At 35.9% G+C, this 14,522-nt stretch overlaps 1 long non-coding RNA gene across 12 annotated transcripts in view; it reads left to right on the forward strand.

Moving 5' to 3' along the window:
* Positions 1-14,522, forward strand: part of LOC102156687 — a 214,232-nt gene that overhangs the window by 142,372 nt on the left and 57,338 nt on the right. For 11 of the 12 annotated variants that reach the window (XR_005357213.1, XR_005357210.1, XR_005357209.1 and 8 more), the window contains one exon: positions 3,947-4,002. This is a non-coding gene — a long non-coding RNA (uncharacterized LOC102156687). Of the gene's footprint in view, positions 1-3,946; positions 4,003-4,301; positions 4,550-14,522 lie in introns of those variants that run through there. The other variant, XR_005357207.1, reaches the window with a different exon arrangement.

Consider the following 14,522-nt stretch of genomic DNA (forward strand, 5'->3'; position numbering starts at 1 on the left):
AGGGACATTTGATTGGCTGAACATGAGAGAGCACTCTGTCCTTTTCATCTCTTGGGTCTTGGAACCCAACTCAGGTCATTACTATCTAGCGGATTGTAATGAATTAAAACCTATTGGAAAATTATGAGGGTGAGACATACCCTGGCTCTTTGCTCCAGTCTAAGATAGTGATCTAATCCAAGTTCCTAAGGAAGTGTACCTGTGTAAACTTGTGAATATCATGGGACAAATAATCACCCTTCTAGTTCCCAAGCCTCTGACCATCCAGTAGAAACACCTTGCCTACTAATGCATCAGAAATAGAACAGAAATCATAATAGCTGCTACTTGTGATATGGTGCTTATATACCCACTGCAACTTTAAACTAATTACATGTATTGTCTCATTTAGTCTTAACACACCTTAAGAAGGCATTGCATTTTTTCCATTTTATAAATGAAAACACTAAAGCAGAGGAAAAAGTAACCTGCTAATGTAACACTTCAAATGACAGAGCTAGTCTTCAAATCAAGACACTATGACTTCAGTACTCGAGTTTGTAAAAAAGAGATGACAAAACAATCTCTTCATGACATTTCAGAAAATGTCTTGAAAACCACATGGGGCTTTGCTTTGTTTTGGCATTAATAAGACAGAGCAGTAGGACTGGAGCTGACCCAATAGTGAGTCAAAAATCCCAGATTCTCATCCTGACTCTGACAACTTGCATAGGCTTCTTGGACTGCAATGTCTTCATTTGTAGAATGATAGATGGAGCTAGCTGGTCATGACAAAGATGTCATGGGCTTTGTAGTCAGACAAGGTCTAAAGTTGATTTCACCATATACTAACTGTGCTTGCTAAGGCAGGTATCTTAATCATTCTGAATATTTTTTTTTCCACATGTGGAGTGGGATTTAAAACCTTATATTAAAAGCTACTGGGGCAGATAAATGTGTCATATAAGAAGAGAAGCTCAGGTGAGGCTTGTGACAGATGCCTGATCAATGCTCCATAATATGTTCAGGTCTTTCAGCTGGTGAGTCTAGAAACAAGATGTGGTTCCCAGAGCTCCTCTCTCTTTAGCACCTTTATTTCTATTGACATCCAAGGCTGAGCTACCCTCCTGATCTGTGGCTATGGAGTTTGTGGTTTGAATGTTTATGAAGCTTATCTCCCTGGAAGCCATAATCAGTGCCAGGATTCTCCCTATGGCTCCTTGTTTTAACAACTCACTTTTCTTGGCACATTTGACTGCTCTGGGTATAGGATTTCTATGATCTCTCAATATCCTGTTTCTGAAGTCCTTGAGGGAATCTGAGCAACCCTACATCCTTTCATCCTTTTCCCCACTGAGGTGCTTTACTAAGAGAATGATACACATAAGGCAGCAAAAGAAAAAAAAATCAGAAGAAAAATGCTTTGTTAATAGCCAAGAATTTAGCATCCATTAATATATAAATACCTGATAATTTTGAGTTAAGAGTTAATAAATAAAAGAGGAAGTGAAGTGTCTTATCTTCCCCAAGTTTAGATATTGAGACCCATGGGCTGAAGGATGCCTGTGGGTGAAGGAACATGTAAATGGGCACAAAGCTCCCTGAATGTATTTACCCAACTGGACATGGGGGTGGGAAGAAGTAGGCTAAGAAGGAAGACAAGCCTACCTTAGAACTGAGATTTTTTGCAGCAGAAGACAAAATGAGAAAGAGATGGGCAATGTAGTTTCCTGCATTAAAAGGTACAGTGGCCTCATGCTCCAGTAAGTGTAGCCCAATGAATACATAGGCTCTGATCAGTCAGCTCAACAAAATAGGCCTGGCATGAGAAACAATTTCAACATTTGAAGGAAAAATTCTAGAAGTCTTCTCTCTCATAGCTTATTAATCAGAAAGGACTCTAATGTATTTCCTTTTCAAATTGCCAGATAATTCACTTAAACATTTTCATGCTAAATTCCTAGAGTATCAAGGTGGAAAGAATCCTTGAAGACATCTAGTCTACCAACCAATCTTTTGAATGAATAAATAACAAAATTCCAGAAAGAAATGACTTGTCTAGAGTTGTTCCAGGGTTCTATATTCCTTAACAAGTATTCTCTCCTCTACTATAGTATATCATTAATCTTGAAATGCTGTTGTTGTTTCTTTGTTCTCTGTGCTTCTTCCTTCTTGTTATTTTAAAAATTTATTTCCAATACTGATGTATATTCTCCATATATCCAGAAAGGATTTCCTCATGTACACAGAAGACTACTAAAGAAGCAATTCATTCTAGATATGCACCCATTAGACTATACACATATCCACCAAAATAATTATATACAAATGCTCACAATTAGCTTTATTTATAATATTATCAAGCTAGAAACAACTCATATGACCATCGACAGAAACATAGATAAAAAATTTGTGATGTACTTAACATTCCATTTTACAATGGAATATTACACAGCAATATAAAGGACAAACTACTGATAAGTGCAATGAGGTAGATGGATTTCAAAGACATTATATTAAGTAAGAGAAGTTAGACACAGAAAATTAGGTATTCTATGATCTTATTTATATGAAGCTCAAGGAAGGCCAAAACTAATCAATGTAACAGAAGTCAAGTGACAGAGTTGAAGTTGAGAGCTATTGATTGGGAAGGGGTACAAGCATAGGGGAGTATGAAAATAATCAATGTCTTATTCTGGGTGGTGGTTGTAAGGGTGTGAAAATATGCAGACATGCATAAGTCTGCATATTTTATAAGTACCTAAATTATACCTATGTATAATCTTTAAAACAAATCTTTAAAAGAGCAGTAGAAAAGCTGGAACTATCCCAATGGAAAGAATAATTAACATACTCCAAACCTAGGCTAATAGAATTAATATCATTGAATACCAAATTTCATTTTAAGATAGCAGCCAATGGAAAAAAATCCTAATCATTTGTCACTCCCATTTTTTAAAATAAAAAAAAAATCACCAGGAGAGAGATTTTAGAAGTGACATTTTTCTTGTAAAATTAACTTATCATATAGTCTTTTAAATGAAAGGCATTAGACAATATAATGAATAAAATTTCTGATATTAACTCAGCAGAAATGTTGAAATATCTTAATACGCCCATATTTTTCTACCAGTCTTTCATAAAGATGACATTTATGATGAAATGGGATGAAGAGATTTTCTCAGAGGAAAAGATAATGAGATCCAGGTGATCATGACTTACCTAATTGACCAGAGGACAGAGCTTTGACCAACATGTCTCAACTATGACATGTATAGGAACCACCTGGGGATCTTGTTAAAATGTGGAAGATTCAACAAGTTAGGAATAGGGCTGAGATTCTGTATTTCTAACAAATCTCTGGGTGATACAGTTGTTGTTGGAACAAAGACCACACTTTGAGTAACAAGGGCTTAGACCACTCAGGAAGTGTTAACTCATCATTTACATTACTTGTATTGGGGTGTTTGTTAAAAATAAGATTTCTGGGCTCCGTCTCCATAGGAGGTGTGATCAAAGATGTTTTTTTTTTCTTTAATAAATCTCAAGAAGATTATGGCATATGTTAAAATTGTCTAGCCACTGACTAAGAGAAATGGACTTGTGACATGCCCTTTATAGTTTTCCAGAAACTATAATTGTTGCATCTGATTTCACATATCAGGAGAAAGGAAAAGAAAGGGAAAGAACATATTTTCAATATCTTATATACATCAGTCACTTAATGGATGTGCAATTAACTTTAGTTCATTTAATCCTAATGAATATCCTATAAGGTAGGAATTATTTTCAATATTTTAGAGTAAAAGATAATAGTTGATAATTATTCAACACCTACTATGTCCTAGACACTAATAAATGCTTTAAAAGTATCATCTCAATGAGTAGCATGATGAAATAGGCTTTGTTGTTTCATCACCATTTTATATTTCAAATAATGACACCACTCTGGAATCTGTCTTTCTAGAGCTCAAGCCTCAACCCCTAAATGATATCATCTAAGAAGGCCAGGTTGCAACCCAGGTATTGTTTATTTATTTATTTTCTTTCAACTTTAGTTTGACCAAATAGCACATCTTATTTTCTTTTCATTATGCTGTTATTACTCCATCATTCAATTATTTTGTTTTGAGAAGTATCAATGAAAAGACTTAGGGTATTAAACTATAGTTATTGACATCTGTACAGTATTTTAAAACTTATATATAGATTGTTTACAAAATATTTTAGCTGATTCGATTCTCCATGTATCCTCATTTTATGTATCCTCATTTTATGAATGCCAAGTGCCAGAAAAATGGAATTAATTCTCTGTATTTCAGATGTCAAACTTCTCACTCCAAATCTGCAAGCTTCCCTTAGGTCAGTCTGCTAAGGGAAGAAAGAGAAGAATACGGGAAGTGGGACAAGCAATTACTTGGGAATCAGCAGCATTGCATTCTGGTCCTTGCCCTGCCAATAGTGGAATGAAAACTTGGGCAGTCTGGTTTCTGTCTTTGAACTATAACTTTTTCCATCTTAAAAAAAGGGATTAGAGTATACTTGTTATTTTTAAATAGTGTTGACTCATTTTTATCAAAGCTCTTTCTTTAAAATAAATCTTACAAAAAAAAATAAATAAAATAAATCTTACAATGGACCACTAACTCATAAAGTAAATCTTATGGTAGATAGTTAACAACTAAACACTGAGAACCCATCACTTTCCATTCTAGGGCAGGGCCAGAATCACATTCATTTTGTTACTAAGTTCCCAGATCAGAACAGTGGGTACTCATAAATACCTTTGAATGAACAAGGCTCCTTTATGGATTCTCTGGAGCTCCCTGGGGCACAGTGTGAAGACTATTGGGTCAACAGGTGTCAAGCTTTTTTGTGATTCTAAGAGGCCACATTTCTTAGAAACTAAAACTTCTCATAAGAGTTCAGACAAAAAGCAGAGATATCTCTGAATATCCCTACTATACAGGGACCCCAGGTGTTTCCAGGTAAAGTCATTTCCACAAAGGCAGAATTCTACAGTGCTATTTTTCACATGATGAAGTATCTTATGCTTAAGGATTGGACAATTTGTTCTCCCATTCATTCTCAAGAAAATACCAACTGAATAACAAAGCAAAACAGACAAAAAACTAGATCTACTTAGTGACTTATTTTTTTATTTTTTCTTTGCTGTGAACTCCGTGCACAAATCTATTCTTCTCCCAACTCTTCTGCAAAATTCTTGGGTCCTCATGGAAATTAGTTTTATTTGTATGTTGTCTACATATCTAACTATGACACAACTGACACTTTATTTTTCTATTTTTAGATTTTAAAAAGAGGTTTTATTATGAAAAACTTCAAAAATACAAAAAAGTGGGATGAATTACTAGCACAATATTTAGAATTACTAATCACTTAGAGTTATGAATACAGTATATTCTCATACACTGCTCAGTTCTACTGTTTGTCTCATTTACTTTACCGATCCCCATTTTCCTTTGTGAAGAATTTTAAAAGTAGTTTGATGAGATGAGCACTGAGTGTTATAGTATATGTTGGCAAATTGAATTTAAATAATTTTTTTGAAAAAAAGAATGTTCACAGAGAGGATCTCAGTGTCTAAAACCAAGAGCAAAATGCTTCAAATGGCCAACCGAGAAGCTAGTCTTCATGGAAGGTCAGATATAGGCAGAGGGATGGCCATACTACCTAGCACAATCACCAAACCCTTTGCATCTAGCCCCAGTCAATAACCCTCACTTCACTGTCTTCCCCAAGAAGATCATATTCTATTTACCCACACCATGGGCCATCCTGAGTCAGCTATAAATAGGGTCCTTCTCTGAAATGTCCTTATCTCCCTTTCATAGCTGAGAAAACTCTCACTCATTTTCAAGACGTAGCATCAATGTCTCATTCTCTGGATTAAATTAGTCATATTTCCTTATTGATAAAGTACTCTATAAACAAAGATATGGTAAACTTATCAAAGCCTTTAATTATATATTATAAATCATCAAAAATATGTAATTGCTTATGAACATTTATAATTTATTTGTGTAGGCAAGGCATCTATTCATTCTCTAGGTAGATTCTAGGTGTGTGTTTGTGCCTGGCTAAATCCTTTGTAATCTTTCTCAGGACACCCCCATTTCCACCTGTGATCCTGTGTAACAAACTGATGCATACACTCATTGGCAACAGTAGAGCTATGGGCCCATTCAAATTGCTGCCTGTCATCTAGAAACAGATCTTAACTTATTACACAGATATAATGGAGCTAGATTGTATCTGCCTATTTCAGGGGGCTGATTGTACACCTCTATTCCTAATTCCCCTTTGGTGACATTACATTGGTGGTTTAACAGAAAGCCCAGTGGAAGTATTTATACTACGGAAGTGGGCAAACACTCCACATCATTCTTTTTCCCCTAGAAAGTTCGCTGCTGAACCTTTATCAGAATTGTAGTGCTCATTTGTCATTTCCTGATCTCTCAAATTGAAGCATGTCATTACATATTGTCATAACCATGCTCCTCTCCTTTGTAGTACTTACCTTTGTTGTAAATTGATATTCATTTCCACTAGGAAGATTAATTGGGATCATATATATTAAATACTGAGTATAGGTCTTGGATATTTATTAAGTTTAAATTATTAAGTTTATTATTATGTAAGTATCTGATAAGGTTATTTTCCCCTCCACAAAACTTTCCATGAAAGCAAGATAATATTTGTCTTCTATCCTCAGGATCTAGCACAGTACCTGGCCCATGATAGATGAGCAATTACATTGCAATAAATTAATAAATAAAATCACTTTTTTTTTTTTTGCTGTTGACAACAGCCCTCTGATCTACCACACACTTAACCCCCTTTGTGTTTGCTTCTCAAAAGTAAGAGAGTTTGGATTTTGCATATTATCTGCATAGGGGGTGCGAATGAGTGTCCTATGATTCTGTCACATTAGTCATGAGCATTTGTGTCTGTCCCTGTCTTTTAGTAAATTATTAGTATGAGGACAGGTTTCCTGAGAGACTAAGTAACCTTTAAAAATATTTAGTGAGTAGGAACAACAAACGTATCTTGGGGATTCATGTCTAGGAAATAGACTTAATTAGGTACTTAACCATTCACTATTATCCTCTCCCTTCTATGTAATAATGTGGCTTTGATTTGGTTACTATGGCTGTCCCCAAGTTGTCCTTGTTTTAAGAAAACTCATTTTTTTCCACTTGTCATTTCTGAGGATGTTACAAAAAGATAGTTATGAAGTATTTTTAGCTTTCCCTTTTCTCATTTGATTCATTAGTGGGAATGTAGCTAAAATGTGGCTTCATTAGGTCTTTTCATTGATGAGCATACATTCATTAAAAAAAAGCTTGGCCTTCCAATGCTGACTTTCATCCATCCAGGGATTCCTGTTCACAAGTTAGACCTTGCATCTTTAACAAGAACATCAGGGTGCTTAGCAGTGAGGGCTGCATAGGTGAGGCACCATGGATGGATTTAAAGGTCAATCCAGGAAAGTGAAATAATTTTGTTTTTAGTCCTTTGTTCTGCAAACAAGTGATTTGGAATATCTCAGACCTTACAGCACCAGGAATCCAATGTGTAAGTTTGTATAATTCTGGTGGCTACCCATGACATTGTATTCTTAGCATAAATGTATTGCTAACATGAGAGGCCCCTTGGGATTCTGGAAGGGACATTTGGCTGAAGGTCAGGAGACCTGAGCCCCCAGTCTGTCCCTGGTATTAATAATAATGATAATAATAAAAATAGTTCACACATTTTGAGTTCTTGTTTGTGATAGACAAGATTTTAAGAGATTTATAAGTATGAGGATATTGAAGAGATGCACAGGCTGAATGTAATTCTTTTATTCCTTGTATGTTTGCTCTAGTCTTCCTGCTCAATCCCATGCACTGGTGTCTAGGAAATAAATAAGACATTTAGTCCAATCTAAATTTAGTCATAATGAATACTTTTAACCTGAACTGTCCAAAATGGTAATCACCATCCACATATTCCTAGTTTGAGCACTTAAAATTTGGCTAACTCAGATTGACATAAAAAATTGTATAAAATACCATCAAATTTTAATATTTTGAGAAAAAGAATACAAATCTGTTTCATAATTATTATACTGATTGCATGTTGAAGCATTTTAGATAGTTGGATTATAATGCATTGTTCAAATTAATTTCATTGCTTACTTTTATTTTAATTTAATGTGGCTACTGCAAAGTTTAAAACTATATATGTGTCTACTATTAATGTATTCATCCAGGCAGAGAAACAGCATGTGTTAAGGATCTGAGTCTTAAATAACTTGGTGCTTTTGAAGAAATGGAAGACAACACAGTATCTTGGAGTGCAGCGAACAATTCAGAGAGTGTATAAAAGGCAGGGAATGAGATAAAGGTAGAGAGTGAGGGATCATATCATGCAGGAACTTGTAGTCTCTGGTAAGAAATTTGAATTATTCTAAAAACAATGAGAAACTGTTGAAACGTTTAGGCAGCAGAGGTAGGATATGATATATATTTGATATCACCTCTCTAAATTCTCATTTCCCTGCCTTTATTTTTTTATTTTTATTTTTTTAATAATAAATTTATTTTTTTGTGTGTTCAATTTGCCAACATACAGAACAACACCCAGTGCTCATCCCGTCAAGTGCCCCCCTCAGTGCCCGTCACCCATTCACCCCCACCCCCCGCCCTCCTCCCCTTCCACCACCCCTAGTTCGTTTCCCAGAGTTAGGAGTCTTTATGTTCTGTCTCCCTTTCTGATATTTCCTACCCATTTCTTCTCCCTTCCCTTCTATTCCCTTTCACTATTATTTATATTCCCCAAATGAATGAGACCATATAATGTTTGTCCTTCTCCGATTGACTTATTTCACTCAGCATAATACCCTCCAGTTCCATCCACATTGAAGCAAATGGTGGGTATTTGTCATTTCTAATGGCTGAGGAATATTCCATTGTATACATAGACCACATCTTCTTTATCCATTCATTTTTCGATGGACACCGAGGCTCCTTCCACAGTTTGGCTATTGTGGCCATTGCTGCTAGAAACATCGGGGTGCAGGTGTCCCGGCGTTTCACTGCATCTGTATCTTTGGGGTAAATCCCCAGCAGTGCAATTGCTGGGTCGTAGGGCAGGTCTATTTTTAACTCTTTGAGGAACCTCCACACAGTTTTCCACAGTGGCTGCACCAGTTCACATTCCCACCAACAGTGTAAGAGGGTTCCCTTTTCTCCGCATCCTCTTCAGCATTTGTGGTTTCCTGTCTTGTTAATTCTCCCCATTCTCACTGGTGTGAGGTGGTATCTCATTGTGGTTTTGATTTGTATTTCCCTGATGGCCAGTGATGCAGAGCATTTTCTCATGTGCGTGTTGACCATGTCTATGTCTCCCTCTGTGAGATTTCTGTTCATGTCTTTTGCCCATTTCATAACAGGCCCCTCCCCCAGAAGACCAGCTAGATGGAGAAGTTCCAGGGGAAGTCAAGGGACTTAAAGTATACAGAATCAGAAGATACTCCCCCGTGTTTTTTTTTTTTTTTTTTTGCTTTTTGATGTCTGTTTGCTTCCCCCACCCTTTTTTTCCCTTTCTTTATTTTTCTTTCTCTTTTTCTTCTCTTTCTTTCTTTTTTTCTTCCTTTTTTTCTTTTTTCTTTTTCTCTTTTCTTTCCTTCTTTCTCTCCTCTCTTTTTCTCCTTTTCCCAATACAACTTGTTTTTGGCCACTCTGCACTGAGCAAAATGACTAGAAGGAAAACCTCATCTCAAAAGAAAGAATCAGAAACAGTCCTCTCTCCCACAGAGTTACAAAATTTGGATTACAATTCAATGTCAGAAAGCCAATTCAGAAGCACTATTATAAAGCTACTGGTGGCTCTAGAAAAAAGCATTTCCCTGCCTTTAAAATAGGTATAATATTAATGCCTTCAAAATACCATTAAATAAGATAATGCTTCAATAATCACTCTAAATGCTGTACCATGCTATAGAGGTATAAATTAATCTCATCACTATGACTAGTGCTCAGAAATCTTCAATGATTCCCTGACATCCGTGGCATAAGGTCTTCCATCTGTTAGTCACAACTGACCAACAGAAACATTTATCTTCCATCATGTCCCAATATATACCTCCAGTGTTCTCCCCATTGCACCTCTGCTCCTATACCTGGCCTTCGTTCATGATGGACAGCAGTTCACTTAGAATGCCCTCACCACTTATCTCCACCTATTCTAATCCAATTCACATCTGCACGTGTATTAGTAAGGACTCTTTTGGTCACAAGGAACTGAAATACCTCAAATTGTCTTGAACTGTTAAAGGAATTTGTGAATAATATAAATGAAAAGTCCATGGGGACATCTAGTTCCTTCAGGAATGAATGGATCTGACAACTCATGAAACTTTGCCCAGAATCTGTATTTTGGGTTTCCATCTTGAAGTTTCTCCCATAATTTACCAAGATGATTATTTGGAGCTCCAGATTTTATCCTACCAAGTTAACTTCAGTAGAAAGAGAATTTTTCTTTCTAGTGCATTTTAGCAAGAGCCTCATGTTTTACCATATTGATCTAAATATATTATACATCCTTAACAATCCTATGTAATACTTATTACCAAACCCAACGCCAGAGCCTGCCCATGGATTGATGGTACCAAGTGGGGTTAGTCCCAATTCTATTGAAATGGATAAAGTAGAATTGAGAAAATATTCTAAAAGAAAAAGAATTAGGAAATGGACACTGGACAGGCAAAAAGAAAGGAAAACAAAAAACTCACCCAGGTATCTACCATAATGATATGGCTCATGTCCCATGTCCTCTATGAGGCCTGCCTTGATGACTTCAGGCAATAATTATCTTTTTCCTTCTTGACTTTTCTTCATACTTGGTCTCTGAAGCATACACTTTTGGTTCTTGATATTCCATTCTGCACTTTATTACAACCATAAAATTTTTATTGCTTGATTAGACCTTGGTGGTAATCTCATCCTGGAGATGTGAAAGCCCAGAAGGAAAAATAATAAATTTTGGATTATTTTGAAAACATTTCTTAAGGACTTTAGGTTATATCTGGGGGAAAATAATATAAAAATTCTTTTAAAAACCCTTAGCTTTATTCCCAGAAATCTTCCCTTATTTTCCTCATCCTTAAAATTTCTAAGTATGTCAATGACAATTTTATGAACAAACTAAGTAATACGTGGTGTAATTATAAATATCTAACCAACTGTGTCTTTTGATCTACAAAGAAGGAATGTATTTCTCCTTTCAATGAATAGATCTAAGTATGTATATGTGTGTGTGTGTGTATTTACTTAATTCATTTGTTTTCCTTTGTCTTTACTTTCTAACTTTTTTCCCCAACACTCCTTTAGGTCTAAATGTGCTTGAATCTGCCTGCCTGTCATTCCTGTTATGTTCTTGTTTGTGTCTTACAGTTGTCTATGAGTTGAGAGGTATCTACCCAAGGGCAATTGAGTATCTGTGTCTGTTATAAGTCTAGGAGCTGCTCTGTATCTAAATGTATCTGTTTCCCGCCCCCCCCAGCTTTATTGAGATATAATTGATAAATAACATTGTGTAAGCTCAAGGTATATAGTGTGATGATTTGATACATACATATATTGGGAGATGTTTCCTGCTATAAGGTTAGTTAACACATCCTTCATCTCACATAATTATCATTTTATTGTTATTTTTATGGTGAGAACTTTAAAGCTATACCCTCATAGCAGTTTCTGAGTATACAATACATTATTGTTAACCATAGTCACCATGTTGCACATTATATCTTTGGAATTTGTTCATCTTATAACTAAAAGTTTGTACCCTTTGATTAACATTTCCCCATTTCCCTTACCCCTGTATCCCTGACAGCCACCATACTACTCTCTGTTTCTATGAGTTCGATGTTTTCTTTTCCAGATATAGTTTTCTTTTCCATATATATATATATGTGGTATTTGCCTTTCTTTAACTTATTTCACTTAGCATAATGCCATCAAAGTCCATCCATATGGTAAATGGAAGGATTTCTCTTTTATGGCTGAGTAATATTCCACTGTGTGTGTGTGTGTGTGTGTGTGTGTGTGATATGTATATACGACATTTTATTTGTCCATTCATCTGTTATGTACTATTGGATTGTATCTATATCTTGACTATTATGAATATTACTGCAATAAATATGAGAGTGCAGATATCTCTTTGCAGTAGTGATCTCATCCCTTTCAGATATATGCCTATAAGTGGGATTGCTGGATCATATTAAACTTTTCTGACTTCTGATTTCACAGATAGGAAAAGAATAGTAAGACCTTTTTGGTTGAACACACCTGGGGTTAACATTTGCTTTAACATTGAATAATTTTGAGTATTCCAGTACCATCTTTACCCTCTATTCTTTGATGTTCTCACTTTCAAAATATAGCAAATAAGGCCTATTTTATAGGGTGGCCATAAGAATTAAATAAAGTGAAGCATATAAAGCACCAAGAGCAATTCCCAGCATATAATAATCCATTCATTTATTTATTCTATTTACTAAATATTTTCTTAAGAGTTTACTCTGCCACTGGGTATTATTCTAGGTACTGAGGATGCATAGATGAATAGCATAAAAACCTCATGAAGCTCACTTTATAGTGAGAAATTGGTCAATGAGGGATACTTCTCTTCTGATACACCTTTTCCAACATCTCATGGTTTATTAGTAGCACTCTTAGGGCTAGAATCTGACATGAGGACACAGTTGTCCTGAATCCCAGACAAATGCTTGAATCACCAAATTTTCCTATTACATACTGACAAATATGAATCAGTATTGTGTATGTGTTTTTTAAATAAGTTTCTTAAAGGTTAGCATCATAATTTGGGGAGGAGGGAAGCTTAGAGGTATAGAGAAAAATAAGCTGAATGGAAAGGGCCATACCAGGATTTAGAGCACCCGCACTCTAATCCTGTTCCTCTGCTCCCAGCAAACTGTGAGAGCCTTTTCTTAATAGGCTCTGCCATTCTGGATCTCTATTTGCTTCAATATTAACTGAGAGTTTTGGATTAGATGCACGTGAATCTAACACTGATGTTTCTAATTACAAAAGATTTCCTTCAGTATCCATGAGTTCATTCATGTATTCCTTTATTTAATAGTTATTGAGTTGCCTCTTTATGCAGTGCAAGTTGGTAGACATTAGGAGTACCAATAGGATAAAATACATGACTCCAATACCCTTAGAGAGTACATTTTAATTAAAGAGGTTAACAGGTATGCAATGAATGATAACATAATGTGCAGAAAGCTACAGTATAGGTGTGAAGAAAAGGCTGTTGTACTGAAAATGAGACTGGACTTATTTCCATTTGTAAGGATGGTGGAGAGAGCCTTGACAGAGGAGACGGTGTTCAACCATGGCATTTGATGGATATTGATAGATACAATTCAGATAGGCAAGGAATTGAGGAAGGAAAGTTCAGGCAAAGATGACTCTGAAAGTTTATGTCACTTTATGGCAATGACTAGTAGTTTGGTTTGGTCAGGTAATATTGTACTTTAAGAGGAGTGACCTACATCATTAGAGATGTAAGTTGGAGTCTGATTGCAGAGCATAGAGACTATCAGATTTAGGAATTTGAACTTCATCTACTAGGTAATGGTTAAGTGTATATTTTCAGGTAGAGAAGTGGCATGATTAATTTACTTAAAAAAATAGAATTCTGGTGGTAGAATTGTAGATGAATTAGAGGGCAGTGAAGTGGAAGTTCAATTAGGAAGCAATAAAGATCCCAAGTAGGGCAATAAGAATTGAAATGAAGAAGTGGATTAGACACAATTAAGAAAAAAGTGACAAGTTTTAGTAACCATTTGAGTATAGGGGCACTGGACAGGAGAAGCTGGAGATGAATATGTCATGTCTCACTTAGGTGACTAGACACTCCTAGTTACATAGGGGAGAGAAGGGCGAACTTTGAGAGAAGGATGAAGGTTCTGGTTTGCAACTGAGGAGATGTCCTAGTGTGACAGACACCTAGATGGATGAATCTGATATATATGGACATTGGAGTCTGGAGCCAGCAAAAGAGACTTTGAGCCCTGTTGTCAGTGTATCCATCCATGAAATAAAATTATAATATAGGTGAGAAAATAGAGTTTATGGAGCAAATAGAGCTTCATATGGAGAAAACAGAGCATGAAGGAGTTAAAAGATAGTCCTGGTCCTCCTCAAACAGTGACCCTGTACCCAAGGGGAATTGCTCAATGTCATCTCAAAGAGGCAAAAGCCCAAGTGAGTTACTACAGGTAGAGATTCCTAGGGTATTAAATTCTGTGGTCAACAATCAAGAAGATAAGATTGAAGTGAGGGTATGCAGGAAGTAGAGCAAAGAATAGCATTATGGAAAGGTTGGTTAGGCAAAGTCTGACAAGGATCCAGAGGTGGGATCAAGTCCTGAGGGTAAGATTTTCTGAATTGCTCATGGGATGCTTTTATTAGTAGGTTAGGTTCATCTAAAGGGTCTGGTGT

Source organism: Canis lupus, chromosome 3 (genome assembly GCF_011100685.1).
Source record: "Canis lupus familiaris isolate Mischka breed German Shepherd chromosome 3, alternate assembly UU_Cfam_GSD_1.0, whole genome shotgun sequence".
Classification (NCBI taxonomy): domain Eukaryota; kingdom Metazoa; phylum Chordata; class Mammalia; order Carnivora; family Canidae; genus Canis; species Canis lupus.